The sequence below is a fragment of the Canis lupus genome, chromosome 24 (assembly GCF_011100685.1).
Source record: "Canis lupus familiaris isolate Mischka breed German Shepherd chromosome 24, alternate assembly UU_Cfam_GSD_1.0, whole genome shotgun sequence".
NCBI classification, from domain to species: Eukaryota; Metazoa; Chordata; class Mammalia; order Carnivora; family Canidae; genus Canis; species Canis lupus.
The window spans coordinates 38,258,512-38,274,258 of NC_049245.1; the positions used below are offsets into that span (position 1 = coordinate 38,258,512).

The 15,747-nt window shown below is 49.1% G+C and overlaps 1 protein-coding gene across 4 annotated transcripts in view; it reads right to left on the minus strand.

The window, feature by feature from the left end:
- NFATC2 (nuclear factor of activated T cells 2) overlaps nucleotides 1–15,747 on the minus strand; it is a 145,230-nt gene that overhangs the window by 27,025 nt on the left and 102,458 nt on the right. The window lies entirely within an intron of this gene.

Below are 15,747 nucleotides of genomic sequence, written 5' to 3' on the forward strand. Positions count from 1 at the left end.
AAGGATGGTTTCAGGGAAGATGATGAGCTGCCAGTTACTCCCTGCCAAGTACCTACCACGCGGCTGCACCTGCTACAGGCACTGGCTGTGAGTCAGTCATTAAAACTTGAAGCACCTGAATGATCCCCCTTTACAAATGGGGAAGTTAGGGGTCCCAAGTATTAAGTAACTTGCCTGAGGCCACACCCCTACGTTCTCTAGGTGGCCATACATATTGAGGAGACAGGGACTGAGGAGGATGGGCACTGCATTCCTGTGGGGCATCCACATGGGGGTGTCCAGGAGGCAGGCACGTTGGCGGGTCTGCCGTGAAAGTCAATTTTCTGAAGTCCCATTAGAAGGAGGGAGCGAAAAGGCCCAAGAGAAATGCTCCATCCTGCTTATGAACTGTAGCTAGACGACTCTCTCATGTCATCGATATGCACCTGCCTCTGACGGCCCCTCATCTGGGCCTCTAGCGTTGGGACCTGAGACACATTGCTCCCTCGCTCCTCAGCCTGGCTCATCATAGCTGTGCTCAGAGATGATAATCAGTCCCTGCCTTCCAAAGGTGCTCATTAAGTGCGACAGACTGTTGTCATAATTATTTCCTGTACTTGCAAACACACACCCCAACCTGCCACCTGCCAGCAGCTTCCCTTCCCTTCCAGAATCGAATCCAAGCCTGTGGCTGTGGCCTCTGAGGCCCTGTGTGGTCTGACCTCCCCTTAAAACCTCGCTTTTATCTCCCGGCCATGGCTTGTCAGCTACACTAGACCTCTCTCTGCCCTCCACACAGGTCAGGCTTCCTCCCACCTCTGGCCCTTTGCACATGCTGTTCCACCTGCCTGGAACTCCCTTCCCTCACCCCCTTCTCCAGGGCTCAGGTCAAGGTCACCTCTTCAAGCAGACTGTCGCTGGCTGGTCCACCTGAAGCTCCTCCTTTCCCTACCATCACCTCGTTTATTTTATTCAGAGCATTTTGCTTCATCTGAAAGTCTCATTATTCATTGGTTGATTTCTGATTAACATTTTCTCCCCTAGAGACCAGCAGAAGAGGGGCCTCATCCATTGGATTCACTGCTATGTCCCAGTGCCCAGGACAAAGCCCAGCACATAGTAGGTGCCTAGCAGAAATCTTTTCAAGGAAGGAATGAATGAATGTCTGGGCCAGCAGTTGATTAGAAGCAAACAAGAAGGCAAAGGCCCAATACGAGATGTCTCCTGGCTGTTTCCTGAGGCAGCCAGCCCACCAACCCCACGCTAAGGAGAGGCTACGCCCATACTGCTGGCCCTCGCCATCTGCTGTGGGGCACTTTTCACACATGCCTCACCCAAGGCCACAAGGAGGCGGTGGCCAAGCAGGCTCCAAGCCACGCTTCCTTTGACTTCAACTACTCATCAACATTGGACCCTGAAGCCACTGTCCTGGGCATTCACCAGGGAAGCCACTGTGCACAGCAAGAAACCAGTTCCTGGTGGCTTTACACACCCAGAGAGATCTAGGAACTCTCCACTCTACAAATAAGTGGCTTTTTCTAGAGTGGACCCCCATGTACCCCAAAAAACATATAGTTTGGTCAACATTCAATACGATAAAGGCGTGGTTTGCACCAGAATCAGGCACTAAAGCCTTCAGTCTGCTGGTTCTTAACTAGTGGCAGTTCTGCACCCCAGGGGTCATGTGGCGATATCTGAAAACATTCTTGGCTGTCACTAGTGGGGCGGGGCAGGCGGGCTGCTGGAATCTGGGAGGTGGAGGCCAGGAATGCTGGTAAACATCCCACAGTGCACAGGGCAGCTCCCACGACAAAGAATTATCTGGCCCCAAATGCCAATAGTGTTGAGGTTGAGAAACCTGATTCAGGCAAAAAGATAAAACATTTTGGGGGGTTCCTGGACTGACCCTGAGGAGGAGGAGGAGTCCCTGAATCTGGGGAGAAACAGCAACTGGACATTTGAGGCCTCATTCTGTTTTGGATTTTCCTCATAGTGCAGTAACCATTGGACATTATCATATATATTTTTTTAACTGTTTGTTTGGTTCCCCAACTAGGAGGTAAGTCCCATGAAGGCATAGACTCATCTGTTTTGTGTACGACTGTGTCTGTGGGATCTAAAACAAACAAAACAAAACAAAAACAAAACAAAAACAAAACACAACAAAAAAACACCTCTCTAAAACTGTCTCCATTACAATAATGTTTTATTTGTGATTGGGAAATGTAAATACTTAAAACCACATTTCCCAGCCTCATTTGCAGCTCAGTGTGAAGGGTTGTAGGAGATTACCTGGTTATGCCCTTGAGAGGAAGGGGCATACCTTTCTTCCTCCTGGTCCCTACCCTGCCCCCCACACACACACCAGGAGCCACCTTGGACAATGCGGATGGGGGTACCACCTTGAGAACAGTGGAATGATAAGATAGAAGGAGCCTAGTCTCTGCACCTCGTGGCCTGTATACCAGCCCTGGACCGCTTATGTCCCAGCTGTTACGTAAGCAAGCAAGCGTCTATCTTGTTTAAGCTGCTGTTAACTTTGGGTTCTGGTTACAGCAGCCCTGTATACCTAATCAATACAGAACTTTCTCCTACCCTACAAACTCTAACAGTTCTGAAGTCACATCTAAAAACTCCTTAGTGCTTTGAGGAATACCTCAGTCAGCTGGTGCAGAAGAGCTCTTTTATGATTTCCCCTTCACACGTGTAGGGATCATAACCCTTAGTCTATTTGTAGGATTCTTTCCTCCCTAACACCTCAGAATAAGCACATTGCTAAGCCAGAGAAAGAAAGGAGAGGAAGTCATATTATTTAGAACCATCAAATGATGAGGACAAAAGGAACTACCCCCTCAAAAAAGTCTATTAACATCTTAAGACATCAAGTATGTTTAAATCTATGAGTTCATAATGGCACAAAAAACCCCACAAAACCCTAATTGACTGCCACTGGAAGGATGTTAAGGAACCAACCCATTATTTTAAAAACTGGTAAATAAAGGGGAAGAATCAAGCATTCATCCATCTTTTCCTATATGAATTCTATCATTGTTGATGAAGGGACATTTCTCTTTATAGAAGTTTTCCAACTAACAGAGGAGGAAGGCAGGACAGAATTAGAACAGAATATCACCATTTTGCAGTTAATGCATCACTGAATCAACGGAGCTAGGCACTCTCGACAATTACTAGCATCGCCAAAAGAGAAGTGACCTGACATCATGTGCTTCCTGACAAAAGAACCCACTGCCAGCTATGAGGCCGTCTTGGCCAATACAGTTGAACCTGAATCAACTGAGCCTCTAGCATCGACAGGGGGGCATGCTGAACCTCACCATGGGAATATAATTGCCAAAAGCCAGACTGTGAGAAAGTTGATAGGATAAAGAAGCCGTTTTTGTTTTTGTTTTAACAAACTGGCAAAATACTAGCAACAACAATAATAAAAAACAGTTCTAGAGGGGAACCTCTAGATTAAAGCAGACTTAGAGAAACCAAGGTATCCCACTTATAAAGTATGGGCCTGGTCCGCCTTCTGATCCAGACAAACGATAAAGTAATGAAAATGAAACCGAGAGGGAAAAACCTTTATGATGGGTCTGAGACAACGGGAAGTTTAAATACTGGATATTTCATACTATTAAGGAATTTGCTCTCAGTCTCCTATTTGCTAAGAGTAGTATGAATCTTTTGAGAGTCTTTTTCTCTTAGGGATACATAGCACATGTTTACACATGCGATGATGTAGTTCTGCTATCTAGGATTTCTGATGTCTAGGATTTGCTTCGAACTACTGGGATGAAACAGGACTGGGAGATGACAGAGGTCTGGAAGAAATCAGATTAGCTGTGAGCTGATTGATAACCGTCAAAGCTGAGTGGTGAGTACACCGTACTACTCTATATTTCTGTATATTCAAACACTTCGTAATAAAAGCTCTTTAAAACATCTTACCCCCAGCTACAAAGGAGAAAGAAGAAAGAGGGAGCGAACACCTCCAGAGTGCCGCTGTAAGCCAAGTGCTGGGTTAGGCAGCCACAGATGGGAGTGGCACTTCCAGAAGAGAGGTCACAAATTCAAATGCTTAACAGGCTCGGAAAGAAACCTTGACTGAGCAAGGTTGGCCCAAGTATGAGAGCAACAACGGCAGGAGCACAAAGGAGCAGTTGGCAAAACACAAAGGACACTCCATCCATCTTCAGGAGACAGGAAGGAGGGGCGGGGGCTACAGACGAGGGCAGCTATGTGCTCTAAGGGAGGTGGTCGCTACATTAGGCCAGCCTTGACTTTGATTCCAGGTAGCCACCATGCAGAACGTGGGGCCCAGGGCAGCCGATTCCTGGATTTTCCAAGGAAAGCCTGAAATCTGTATTTTTATGTGCAATCTCCTAGTTTTTAAGCGTTGGCATCTAATCCAAATGTTTTTTTAAAATACTGTGTGGGCCAAACAAAATATCTGCAGGCTAAATGGAGCCCTTGGAACACCAGTTGGCCGCCCCTACTCCCAGTCCTGAAGCAGACCACAACTCGATCCATCTGTAAGAAGTAGAAAGAGTGCATTAATCAACTTTGGGTCGATTCTTTTTTAGGCATCCAGTAAAGCTGAGAATTCAAAAGACACCATCAACTTCCAGAAATCTATAAGAACCGGCTGCGGAACATTTCAAAGGCGTCGTCCACATAAGTAGGCTTATGCAACAGAACCTTCACTCTGTCCAGAGTTTTGGAAACTAACAACCAGGGAGTGTCCTTTCAACTTTCCTGGGATGGTGGAACTAACAGGCTTCAGATGAAACCCATTTGTTGGTTTGCAGAATGCCTAGGACTTAAGTCCAAACCACTTGCAACAGACGATCCCATCATAAAATCAAGTTGGGGTGCTTAGCATCCATTGTAAAATGACCAGGAAGTGCTCCACTTTGGTTGCCAGAGATCTGATTTCATGGCAGTTTAAAGAAATGAGGCAGATGTCATTCTGAAGCCTTAAAGTGGCAGGATTGGTTGCTGAGGACCTGAACAGACTCCTTCCTGAGTGTCAAGCCTCGGTTTGCTTGTGGCTTTGCCCAGGGAAAGACTGCTGACATCCTGGATGGGCAAAACAGGCCCCGGCCCTGCGTTTATAGGCACAGGCTCAGCTTAACCAGATCCTCAGGTTTAACAAATTAAAGAGGTGTCAAGAATGTGGTGGAGAAGGGCCAGAGAAATGGTTTCATCATTCCCTGAGAACAAAGCCCCTCTTTTCTCCTGAGAGGGTGAAAAGTAAAAGAAAATTTGTCCTAAAATAAAGCTGAACGGGCCCAGGGCAAGAAGAGAGTCCAGAACTATGCTCAAAGGCCACGAAAACAATATACACCCAAATCTCAGCTCTACGGAATGGAGTTGAAACCAGGGCTATTTCGTAAAAGATTTTGTTTTTTCTGGGTAAATAAAGCATTACTATTTATCTGAAATGGGTTTCTTGATGGGGGAGAGGGCAGGGAGTACAGAGAAAAATGCAGTATTAAAAGAAGATCTGATTAAAGGCCGCACATCCAATGCATAGCCTCAAATAACTAAATTGCTTTTCAAGTTCTACTTTTCTAGAGAGAAACAAATTATGGCTCGAGCTGATACTCTGACGTTTTGTACTTTTTAACACAAAAATTCTGGACTATCTTGGCTTGTGGCCTGGGACGAGTGAGGAGCCACCACAACCATAACCCTCCATGTAAGGAGGCTCAAAACAATTGCTGCTGTATCATTCCGCAAGGAGCAAAGTCTCGGGCATGTCCCACACACTGACTAGGGAGGAAGTGAGCCTCAGCACTTCTGTCCTCTGCGAGTAAGCATGAAAAAGAGAGGAGCTTTTCAAAGCAGGTTTGGCTGCTGACCTACCCATAAATCTTGTTTAACCCATCACCTTATTCCTGCACAAGGATATTCACTTGTTACCACAAGACGATCACCTCACTTGGAGGTAGAAACGAATGACTCAGAACAGTTTAATGCGTGGGTTTTGGTAATGACTGTGGGGCCAGCAGATGACACCAAGTCATGTCTCTCCTGGTCCTCTTTATTGGGTCCTGTCTGCTCTCTGTGGATCAGATGCTGCTCTGGAACACAGGCTGAGTGGACAACAAGTCTGAGAATGGACTTTCTTGTGGTTTGGTAGCTTCTGATCTCGAAATGCAAGGGCATATTCCCTTTGGAAACATCTGCGCTGCAGAATTTCAAAAAGATGGCTAAGCGTTTCTGGGTGGGGACTCAGCTGGAAGGTGGCTCCTTACATTTACATAAGCTAGCGACACAAAGTACACATCAGTGGGGATCAAAGGGTAGCTAAGTGCACAGCTAGAAATTGCAGGTTCTTGGAAGGTGGGGAAATATCGAGAGGGGCAAAATAGATGCCTCTAGGGAGGCACCTACGTGATGCTCCTTCTCCTGGAAGGGAGAGACATCTGCTCTTAGCCCAGTTCATTGATCTTCCAGCAGCAGCTCTTGCAAATTTTGTGGGCTCACCTCTAAGCAAGCAGTTTTCTGGAATTTGGTATTTTCTAGCAAGACTCTAAATATCCTTTGCTGAATTAACCAGAAGTAGCCTAGCAAGGTAATAAGGACACAGGGTGAATCAGCTTCAGGGCTCTTCTTCAAAGCCCAGCTCTGCCCTGACGACCTGCACGGCTGTCTTAGTCTGTTCCAGCTGCTATAACAAACAAGCCACCAAGTGGTTTACAGACAACAAGTATTTATTTCTCACAGTCCTGGAGACTGAGAAGTTCCAAGATCAAGGTACCACCAGATTTGGTGCCCCCCTCAAAGACGGCCACCTTCCTCAATAAGCTCACACGGCAGATGGGAACTAGGGAATTCTGAGGGTCTCTTTTATAAGAGCACCAGTCCCATTCAGGAAGCCCTGCTCTCATGACCTAAGCACCTCCCAGGGGCTACACCTCCTAGTACCATCACCTTGGAGGTTAGGCTTCAACATATGAATTTTGTAGGGACCCAAACACGCAGACCACAGCAGTAGCCCAGACTGATGATGATGATGGTGGTGGTGATGGTGGTGGGAAAGTACACTGGTAAGTACTGAGCACTTACCATGCATACCAGGTAGTGGCCAAAGTGCTCTCCTTTTAAGGAGGCTTCCTTTTTCATTCTTACCATAACCCTCAGAGTTGGGACCATCATCATAAGTTACTTGCCTGAGGTCATAAACAACAGCAGAGGTGAGGCCAGAATGAAAGTCAGGTCAGATGACCCCAGAAACTCTCCACCCAACAGATCCCAAATCAAGGCTGGACCCTCAGACCAGCCCTCTCATTCCTGAGACCCAGCCCCTGACATACATGTCCCTTCAGCGGGTGACAGATTCACACACCCTGCTTGTACAAGACATGCCCAACTTCCCATCCAGGGGGGGCCCGGGAGTAGACCTGCTACATTTTGTAGAAGGAAGGAGGGAAATAGGATTTGCACCTGCCAGTGATGACATAAAGAACTCTACAGTGTGTATTCCCAAGGCAGTGAAGATTGGACCTTAAGGAATGAAGAAGTCTTATATATTACAATAGTTTGTGGCCCCACAAAGGGCCATGGTACCTAACCATGTGTATCTGTGGGACTGACAATCATGGGGGCACTGACAGGAAAGAACTGTAAAAGGAGCCTGGCCAGAGATGGTGGTGGTAAAGAAAATAAGGTTGAGAAAGGCTATTCTAGAAGGCTGGAGAAGGGGCAGGGCAGAAATGCAAGCCAGACTGCGCTGGATGGATCTTTTTATATGGTTTTTTTAAGCATGTGAACATACTGCCTATGTAAAATATAAACATCTTTAAATGAATTTTAAAAAAAGAATGCTGACCAAAGACCTCAGCCAGGGCGGGACTCTGTTGGCGCCTACGAAAGGCAGCCACGTGAATTAAACTTGGCTTTGGATTCAGGTGAACAGCACTGCCCTGATCTACGGCCCCAGAGGCAGACCCTCTGGGCGTCTGTGGCCTCTGGGCCTCCCCGCCAGGCACCCGCTCTGCTTGGTCCTCATCAGAAGAGACGATTCCCGTGTTTCACCCAGACCCTGGGGCCCACGCGGCAGCCGGGCACAGGGGCCGCTCTCGGCAGTGCCAGGCTGTCCGTGGGCTGGGCACGCCTCTCCCCTCTCCTAACAGGAGCTGCTTTGTCCCAGGCTTGCTGGGGGCCCTGAGCAGCCGCAGAAAAGATTCCTGACCTGCTGAACAAAGCTGTGCCAGTCACCCTCAGCTCCTTTCTCTTGTTCTGCGCGTCCCTCTGTCCCTTCTTCCCTGGCCTGTTGCTCACGCACGGGCCATGTCCAGCTTCTGGGGAAAGAGCCTTTTAGAAGGAACTCCTTCGGGGCACCTGGGTGGCTCAGTGGTTGAGCATCTGCCTTCAGCTCAGATCGTGATCCTGGGATCCTAGGATCCAGTCCTGCATCAGGCTCACTGCAAGGCGCCTGCTTCTCCCTCTGCCTGTGTCTCTGCCTCTCTGTCTCTCATGAATAAATAAATAAAAATCTTTAAAAAAAAAATAGAGATTCAAATAAATGAGTGAATGGATGGATGGATGGATGAAAGGACCCCCTTGGTCCTTCTGCTGATTTGCACAACTAGCAAAACTTAGGCCCTTGGTCCTTGTTCCGCCAGGCGAGCACAGCAGAGGCCATGCTAACTGGCCTTTCCTGCAGCCCCTGAGCAGATGGCATCATCTCCTTGTGCAGGCAAACATCCTGAGGTCCCCAGAAGGAAGGGGACCCTGAGCCTGTGCAGCGTGGGGGAGGCAGGGCCTAAGGGTCTTCAGCACCAAAGACCAAAGTAGCCAAGTTTTTCTTTTCCTAGGCAAATACACTCTTAAAAATGTAAACCGTGTTCTACAAGATGACAACTAAGCTCACAAACAAGAAGGGCAGCGGATATCCATAGAGAGTTACTTTGTGCCAAGCAACACTCTAGGCATGTGACACGCATCTGCTCACTCCATTGGCGGGAGGAGTGGGGGTCACTGCCACCTGCAGGGCAGGAGGCTGAGGGGCAGCGGCCAGTAAGCTGCCCTGGGGTCACAAGTACGGGCTGGAGCCAGCCGCTCAAAGTCATACTGAGTCAACACTTTGAGCAAGGCAAGGGAAGGATGAAAACAAGACCAAATACAGCAAAGAGAAGGGATGACGGGAGGCCACTGCATCACACCATTTCCGCAGGGGGCTGGAGGGTGGCTGACCTTCAGCTCCACACTGCCTGCCAGCCCGAAGCCTAGAGAATTCCACGGGGTATGGTCACCTCTTCTTCCCAATGTGCTCTAGGGGCTCTTCCAAGGGTAGAAAGGCCGCCTAACCTCCAGGGATGAGGCCAGCTGTGCTTTTTCCCTGCCCATGTCCTGCCATGAGATGAGCAAACATCTACACTGTTTCTTTGCTGCCGGAAAAGCTATCACAGATCAGTGCTGCTTTCTCCCGGGCTTTTCCCACTTGCTTTTCCCATAAAGTTTGCTTGTCAAACAAACAAAAAAAAGTAATACAGGTAAGCCTGGAGGAGACATTACAGGAAACTGCAAGGGAAGCAGAAATAGGATGATCATCATGATTCTTTTTTTTTTTTTTTAAGATTTTTATTTATTCATGAGAGACACAGAGAGAGAGAGAGAGAGGCAGAGACACAGGCAGAGGGAGAAGCAGGCTCCACGCAGGGAGCCCAACGTGGGACTCGATCCCAGGACCTCGGGATCACGACCTGAGCAGAAGGCAGATGCTCAACCACTGAGCCACCCCCAGGTGCCCCAATCATCAGGATTCTTATTAACGGAGCCAATATTGAGTACTGAACATCTTTCAGGAGTCATACGTCCTTGGCTGGCAACTCCACATTCTGATCTTAATGTATCTTTGGCAGTTTGAGTATTCTGAGCAAGAGGCGTGATTTTCATGGGTGAGAAAACAAAGGTCCAGGGAGTTTAAGTGGCTGACACCCAACCAGCTTGCCGTGCCCTGGGTCTGCAGCCCGGATCCCCCACCACCAGGCGTATTCATCAGTGGTGAGGGCAGATCCCAAGGTCAGCAGATATTAAATGGACTCTGCTTCAGACAAGTTCATGTGCTGTCCATGTCCTGCTCTGGGTGGATAAACTAGTACAACCACTTAGGAAAAGTGGCAAAGGCTCTGCTCCTGACCTATGTCCGGGCATCAAAAGAAGAGTTCACAGAAATTTTATTCATAAAACTGGAAACAAGCCAACTGTCCATCAATGGAAACATGGGTGCAGAGACCACAGGATATTCCCTCAATGGAATAACCCACAGTGATGAAATGAATGAGCCCAACTACACCCAACAGTATCTCCGGATCTCCCAGGCCCACGGTTGATGGAAAGAAGCCAGACACAAAAGAGCACCACTATATGACTTCCCTCTATACAAAAAAGGCAAAATGAACCTCGGGGTAGGAGGCAGGAGAGTGGCCGAGATGGTGGATGGGACGTATGTGGGGGCACACATGGGGGCTGCTGGGGTGCTACCATGATTCCATGCCATGCATGGTCCAGGTGGTAATCACGTGGGTGGCCCAACAGGTGAAATTCAAAGTACACTACTGATTTCTGAATGTGCACATGTCTCAATATTTAAGTATATAGAGAAATATTCAAATTCATTCAACGTATTTCCAAAAAATGGTTTTGTAAGTAGTTCACATGAAGACCAGAGAAGTAGATTCACAAACGGACTGGTCTAGGGCACCAGGGTGGCTCAGCTGGTTAAGCATCTGCCTTTGGGTCAGGTCATGATCTCAGGGTCCTGGGATCGAGTCCCACATTGGGCTCCCTGCTCAGTGGGGACTCTGCTCCTCCCTCTCCATCTGACCCTCCCCCTACTTAGGCTCTCTCTCTCTAGCTCTCTCTCTCTCAAATAAATAAAATCTTTAAAAAAAAAACAAACAAAAAACGACCAAACAGACTGGTCTATGTTCTTCATAGAACATAGACGTGCACACACCATCTGCTGTCCTCCCAAACCTCTGGTGGAGGCTCCAGCGTCACCAAGACCACATCCTTTCTCCCCAAGACATTTCCAGAATGGGATCAAGGAATTCCTTTGAGTCCCAAGCCTCCCCCTGTCCCTCAGTCCTCTTATCAGTGGCTGAGTCTCGAGGCTGATGGCGTAGGCCTGCCACCCGGAGCCTGCGGTGAGATGGCCTCATGACCAGAGAACACCCCCCCGCCCCAGTTCTGTAGACTGTGCCATCAGTGGCACACAGGAGGAGACCTGCCCCTGCCTCTTCCCTTGCCTGGGCCTGCACGGCACAAACCACCCCCCCCGACCCACCTGCTGGATCACCTAGGCCGATGAGGTACAGCCACCTCATTCCAGGCAACGGCAATGCAAGAACTATTTGTGAACTAAACACGTTTTGACAATTCCAGTTACATTTTAAATAATCGCACTAATGAAAGGACACACAAGGCAACCTTTTGTAAAACGACTCACCCCTCCATAACCCGCCTGCTGTGGGATTCTTGCTCTTTGTATCTGGCTTTGTCTGAAACAAAGTAAAGCCCCTGTTGGCCAACTCTTGCCTACCTACGGTCCATTTTCCAAACACAACCAAAGTCAGCTTTTCAAAAGGTAAATCAGATCACACCACACTGCCAAAAACCCGCCCCCTCCTCTGCCCTCAGCTACCACCACCTACTATTCCCACCTCCCCACAGCAGCCTCTCTGCATTGGGTCTCAGGGGCCAATACCACACCCTCACTCCTCACCTTGTGCAGGTTCCCTCATGGCCTTTTATCACCATCTGAAATGTGCTTACATATTACCTTCCATACTAACGTCTACCTCCTTTACGGAAAAATTATCCCACATGAGCAAGGACTTCGTCTGACTTGTTCACCTGTGTGCCCAAGTCCCAGAACAGTGCCTGGCACACAGTAGGCAGCCTGTCACTACCTAGGCGAGGGAGGGAGGTGGGAAGGAGGGAGGGAAGGACGGTCAGGATGGAGGGGACAGAGGGAAGGAGGGAGGCCTCTAGGCAGGGAGGGCTGGCAGGAGATAGGTTGGAGGCAGGAAGGGAAGGGGGAGAAGAATTCATTCATGACTGGTGTTTTCCAGGTAAAACTAGGGACTTTTTTTTTTTTTTTTTTTAACTAGGGACTTTAGAACAAGGAACAATGTAGAGAAGTGACAAGAGGACAGAGAAAAAAGAAGGCAGTACGTGTGCAAAGCCTACATTTCAGAAGAACGATGGAAAGTGCCTGGTTTGGGTGGAGGAGTGTGGGGAGAGGGAGGAGTGGGGATGCGTGTTGCCCTGGAATCTCACTTACTTTGCCAGTTCAGAATGAGACTCAGTGAAAATGTCTCAAATCCTCGGAGTGGGGAAAGCAGAAGCTGCATTTTGGAGTTCCAAGAAAAAGTGGGGCCCAGACAGACTGTCTCTGTGCAGGAATGCAACATGATGGAGTCAGGTGGGACGCCCAGACAAGGCACTAGGGACCTTTCGAGAAGGGTCGGGAAAAGATAACCAAGCATGGGGGCTCCCAGGGATCACAGTCAGGTGGCACGATCAACTTCAAAGATTATTTTGCTTGTGTTTGGACCGGAGTCCACTGGTGGCCCCTTCCTCTTGCAGCCCGAGAAACCTCCCCTTGACCCTCGAAACACTTAAACTGCTCTCGAGAAGTTTCCGAGGAAAGTGCACTCTGCCAAAATCCTAAGGCAAAGGAAAGTCACGTGAGAAATCCCCACCACTGGAAGCACACACAGCTCCAGGATGCACAGCCTGATATATATTTTGTGGGGGAGCCTCCCTCTGAGTAATCGGTGAAAGGTGTAGAAAAGGAGCTTAATAGGGCACCTGGGGGACTCAGTCGGTGAAGCATCTGCCTTCAGCTCAGATCATGATCTCAGGGTCCTGAGATCGAGCCCCACATTGGGCTCCCTGCTCAGCAGGGAGTCTGCTTCTCCCTCTGCCCCTCACCCTCTCTCTTTCACTCTCAAATAAACAAAATCTTTAAAAAAAGAAGCGGGGGGGATGGGGGGGCAGTTTCACAACCCAGGATGTCTCCCAGCCAGACTAGAGAGATGACCCAGGGATCTCCAGATTGCCTGTCAGAAATAAATGCAAAAAAAAAAAAAAAAAGAAATAATAAATGCAAAATCGACTGAGAAGTCTGACTCCCACATCCACAAAGCCAACTGTGGAATCCGAGAATGTTCCATCGGAGGGGTCCGAAATCTCAGCAAATCAGGAGACCGAAGTGCACACACCTCTTCTGGTGGCTACAGCAGTGGTGCTGTTTGGAGCTTACACTGGGCACAGCTGGCCCCCCTGGGTGGTCCTGGGTTGTGCAGAGCCTTGGAGACGCTGCCGGTCAAGTCCTGAACATCTAACCAGCAGCCACCTTGCTGCCTTTTGGAAGCCACACAGGCAGACATTATTCTCTTGCCTTGTCCTACTCTGGCCCCCCGTGAAGCCACAGAACTCAGAAGCGTGAATACAGCCATATGGGGATGGGGGCAGCACGGGGCTTCTAAACTCTGGAATTCCCTCAGTGTTATTTCCCCAGAAGGCTGGGGAACAGGGGTTCCAGGCCTGCCATATTGCACCACTCCGGGGATTCCATTCACAGACGGTATAATAAAATGCAGTGTGAATGGCACCCCTCGAGTTGCACACTGTCTTGTGTGTGACTAATTCAAGGAAGTGCTACATCCCTCATTTTACAGATTGACACTGTCCACAAGTACAGTAAAGGCTCTGAGAAGTCCCACAGTAAATGGGTTTTTTAAAAACTTGGTTGTTTTTTTTTAAGCCCTGGAACCCTCACTTCAGAGAATATGTCCTAAAATCCCATGGGATTGGACTTGTGCACAAAGTACTGAAAAACAGGCCCCATCAGGAGAAGCAATTTCACCGCACTCAGTTCTCTGAGACATCCTCAGAGCCGACTCATGTTACCGACCTGCCAAGAGCTCACTTTCACCATGACTTTGAACTGGCCTGTGTTCAGAAAGGCATTTAGGAGGCCCTATGGGGTCTCTATCCTCAGCTGCTTTGTCCCTAACCCAGGCTTCTGTGAAAACAGGAAGCACCTTTGCGGGCCTGGAGCCATGACGGACCTGGAAGGTGAGTCATGACCACCTGTATACTGATGGATCCCTAAGGGCCAGGGCACTGACTAACTCACCATCTCTAATAGAGACCCTCACCATTTGTCTTTCATGTGGAACGACAGACAGGTGGGGGGCGGGGAGGGGGCACATTTCTCACTCTGGGAGACTAAACCACCAGACACAGAGCCAGCTGGGGAAAGGCACCTGTGCCTGCTCAGGCATCATTTATTTATAAAGCACCTCATCCCTGATACATCCCCTGAGTGCGAGCGTGGTGGAGAGAGGTCTGGTTACAGCCACGTTTCATTCACCTGCTCGCATTAGGCATTCTGCATAAAATGGAGTTCCTACAAGACAGCCCCCTTTCAAATCAGCACCAAAATGTTATCTTAGCCATTTGGAAGTGTGGGTTGTCCAAGGACGGATTGCCTATGGTCTCCCTTTTATTTTTTATTTTTTTAAAGATTTTATTTATTTACTCACAAGAGAACAGAGACACACAGAGAGAGAGGCAGAGACACAGGCAGAGGGAGAAGCAGGCTCCATGCAGGGAGCCCAATGTGGGACTCGATCCCGGGTCTCCAGGATCAGGCCCTGGGCTGAAGGTGGTGCTAAACCGCTGAGCCACCCGGGCTGCCCATGGTCTCTCTTTTAAAACCCAAGCACAGTGCCCTACCTCGACTTGTGTTTGAATATTCAGGATGAGACAGATCAATTATTCACATGGCAATACTCTGAGGTCAGCCTTGCAAGGACAGTTTGACCCTATACCAAGTCACCCTAGACATCTTTGCTTGATGGGGCTTGGGTGTGTGACCAATAGTTGCACTAGAGAGAGGATGTACAAACTACTAGAAGTCCCGGAACCCCCCATCACCCAGATCGTCAAAACTCTCCACCGAGTCAAAGTCAACAGTCTGAGAAGTGCCCGAGGATTCCTGCCACTGAAGGGTCTGATTCTTAGTATCTGGTTTCTAGGATAACTGTTGTGGCCATTTTGGAAGCTTTCTGCCTTCCTTTCCTATTACCTGGCTGGGTTCCTGAGAGTAAATTTCCCTAAATAATTGAGGTTTTGGGGTCTATCAGATGCTGCCGCCTCCAAAATGCAAAGCTGGAGCTGTGGATGGCAGCCAGTGGTGTAGGTTTTCCTTCTACTAAGAAGCTCACACCACCTGTTTTCTTTTCTCTGGAGCCCCTGCGGGTGGTGGTGGGGGGAGATGCTGGTGAGGGGGATGGCTCTGCCTGCCGCCCTCTCTGTCCGTCAGCCGGCAGCCACACCTGGCTGATCCCAGGTGAGTCCTCTAGCACAATGGGCCCCTCCTCCCTGAGATCACAGACCACTGTCACAGACACAGCCACTCCACCAAGACTGCCATCCAGCCGGCACCCCGCCCCCGTTACCCCCAATGTCCTCCCCCAAACTCAGGCACCTACAGACTCACACAAAGCTGCCCTGAGTCTTTTGCTCCGGCCCAACCACCCCAGCAACCGGGCTCACCACAACGGAAGCCCGCTGTTTCCCTCCCGTCAATGCGCCTCTCTGTTCCACTGGCACATGGCACAGAGATGCCCGGAGCCTGTCTGCAAGCCCCCCATTCATGCTCCACTTTCCAGTGGACTTGCTCCTTCCCTTTCTCTGCTCCCCTCCCCCAAATACACAAAAGAGGGCTATGAA